The sequence below is a fragment of the Arvicanthis niloticus genome, chromosome 19, assembly GCF_011762505.2.
Source record: "Arvicanthis niloticus isolate mArvNil1 chromosome 19, mArvNil1.pat.X, whole genome shotgun sequence".
Classification (NCBI taxonomy): domain Eukaryota; kingdom Metazoa; phylum Chordata; class Mammalia; order Rodentia; family Muridae; genus Arvicanthis; species Arvicanthis niloticus.
In genome coordinates this window covers 3275297-3278465 of record NC_047676.1, presented here as the reverse complement: position 1 = coordinate 3278465, position 3169 = coordinate 3275297, and the positions used below count along the sequence as shown (strand labels likewise).

The window sequence follows — 3169 nt, the reverse complement described above, 5'->3', positions numbered from 1 at the left end:
CAGGCAGCCAGGGATAGCCCAGTTCTAACATTCACTTAACTGATCCCTTGGGATTCCCAGGGCAGGCTGTGTAAATGGGCTAAAGATTTCCTAGACAGCTGAGGGCTCAGGGCAAGTGATCAGTTGGTTGCCTGCTGGTACCAGGCTCCTCGCTGTTCTCAGATGGCTTACAACACTGTTTCTGTCTCTTCTTCTATAGAGAGGACTCTACAGGAGACAGTTCCTCGGGAAGTTTCCAGTGGCTTTTGTGAGTAGAGCAGCTCAATAGCTGAGCTGGATAAAACTAGTTTCTGTTAAGATATGAGATATCTTTAAGCTGGTTCTTCCTACTGTCCCCAAACCCTGGAGCTTTGACTGTTACAATCTGAAGACCAACTCTGAGCCTGTTCAAAACCAGTGCGCTTAGGGCTTTTCCGTCAACATCCTCAGGGATTGTGACCAAGAGCTTCCTGTGTGCATGAGCAATTTCAAGAGCAATGGGCTTGCTCTTGTTCAATGGACTGAACACTAGAAATTTTCTTTTCTCCAACAAAACATAGTCACCTTGGAATTCACATTTTTGACCTTTCCATGTGTTAATAAAATACGGGGAAATATCTCCTTCATCAAACTTCACGCCTTCAATAATTTCTCGCTCATCATTCAGGGTTCTTCCATCCTTCACTGTGATGACACCTTTCCTTCCAACCTTTTTCATTGCGTCAGAAATGATGTGTCCAATGTCTTTGCCTCCATTTGCAGAAATTGTAGCAACCTGAGAGATTTCTTCAGGGGTTGTTACAGATTGTTGTTTAGATGGCTTCTTAAGTTCAGCAATTACAGCATCGACAACCAGCATAGCACCTCTCTGGATTTCCACTGGATTAGCCCCTTGGCTGATCTTCTCAAAGCCCTCCTTGGCAATAGACAGTGCCAGAACAGTGACAGTGGTGGTGCCATCCCCAGCCTCTTCATTTGTGTTATTGGCAACATCCTGAATAAGTTTAGCTCCGATACTTTTGTATTTATCCTTCAAATCGATTGACTTTGTGACAGTGGCCCCATCTTTTATTACATTGGGACTTCTCTAACTGTGTTCAATAATCATTGCAGCTCAGTTTCTGAAATGCCCCGAGTCTGAGTGACATTTTACCCAGGCCTCTGCATCCAAAATCTGCTTTGGGAATGTTAGGAAAATTGTCTAGTGCTTCTTTTCCTTTCAACCTTGGTTGGTGTATTAAATGATGGAGGAGAGAGATACACACACACACACACACACACACACACACACATGGGGGGTGCATCTAGCCTGATAAATGTAGCCCTCACTCCTCATCAAGGAAGAGTCTCTTTGCTATAGGTAGAAACCACTACAGAAAACCATAACCAATCAATACGTACAGTTGTTGAACCCAGTCCCAGTGGACACATCTACAGATCACTCCTGTACTTAAGGCTCAGGGATTAACACAGAAGAGTAGGTGGAAAGGTTTTAAGAGTCAGAGGACCAGGGAGTTTGATGTGAGATTGTGTCTCCTAGTATCTGCATTAGCGACACCCATAAAGTCTCATCAATATGACCTCTTAAAATTAAGCTGAACAAGAAAAGCCAATGTACACTAAACAATGAAAAGCCCATGAGTCTTCATTCCTGTACAAAGAACTAAAGGCAACCGAGTAAAGCTGGAAGCAGGAGAGCTGCATCTTCCTCAGGGAAGAGCACATCCATAGGCTTTCCAGTGCCAAATGCTCAGTCCTGAAATATACACACAAGCAACTGATATGGATTTAGCAGGTTATATTTGGAAATATATATGCATATACAAGAAAATATACACATACAGTAACAATTGTTGTTAAAATTGGCTATGGCCTTGAAGGAGAGCAGGGATGGGCATATCGGTTTTGATAGGAGAAACCTGTAATTAACCGACAATTATAAAAACAGAGAAACAAAATTGAAAGATGAGATTACAACAAACTGAAGAGCTTGTACAGAGCAAAGGAGACAACCAATCAAAGAAGGAAACAACCTACAGAATGGGAGCAAAAAGGAAGGAAAGAGAGGATAAAGGACGTGTCCTGACGGAACTCAGTAGAGTAAGCTCACACAGAACAGGACAGGAAATGAAATCAGGATGCTGTGTGACTCAAAAGCCGTCTAGATACCCAAGAGGAGGGGTGCAATATAGCTTCTACGTTGCCAGAAACGTGGCCATAGATGCTTAGGGTTAGGGTTCACGCATTCCTCTTGGTATTCTAGGCCCACACTTGCAGTTTGACTCTCACAAGTCCTCATCACCTGTGAGGTTTCCTTACAGATGGAAGAGAGGAGGTCTGAGGAAAAGCCACTCAACCTCACGGGTCTGGCTTGGTTGACTGTGTGACCATAAATGTGCGACTAGGAAGCAGTGTGCTCTGCTCACCTGGCCCACTGGCTCCCACAAGACCGGAGCAGCCAGTGATCAACTGTCAAGAGTCCACCCATGAAGGACAAATCTGATCCTGTTATATGCCTAGGGTGCCTTTAAATGCACCACCTGCTTTTAGGCTGAATATATCCTCACCATGTATACAAAATGAGAGTTCTTATAGAAAAAAAATGTTTTGAGAAAGTAGAGCTCTACCTTTCTGCCTATTCTGGGAATCCAGCTAGACTCTGACTCACATCCTCTCAGACATGCTCTCCATCTTGGTCAGAGGCAGGTGTAACTCTGGAGTCACAGGCTGCTCAGCACAGCAGGTAGAACATGAGACTCTGAGGCTCACCAACCTTCTGTCCTCAAGCTGTGCTCAGCCACAGATCTTCAGGCTGAGTGGTTTCAGAGAACCCATTCCAGACCCTCATACTTTTGGAGGTCTGGAATCATTGCGAAAGTCTTTCTCCTGTGTTCTTTTTTTATTGATAATCAGCAGATGAGAGACTTGCATTTAACTTCATCCTCATTCATAGCCTTGAACTTGATCAGTATTTACAAAATACCAGCCTTAATGGCATTCTCTCTCTTTCAAGGATCTTAAAAGATATAGAAGTGAAAACTACACTTCTAAATATTATGGGGCAAATGATCCCCTGTTTGTGTTGGTAATTGGAGCTGAGGCCAAGAAGAAAAGGCAAGTGCCAACTAATTACAGTTTTACTGTCTTGTATCTTTGCATTTGTCCATTACTGTGTTTTAACTGAATCAAC

At 43.4% G+C, this 3169-nt stretch overlaps 1 pseudogene; it reads right to left on the bottom strand.

Annotated features, from left to right (window-relative positions):
- Positions 1-283: 283 nt before the first annotated feature.
- LOC117723697 (60 kDa heat shock protein, mitochondrial pseudogene) lies at positions 284-1087 on the bottom strand (annotated as a pseudogene).
- Positions 1088-3169: the final 2082 nt, after the last annotated feature.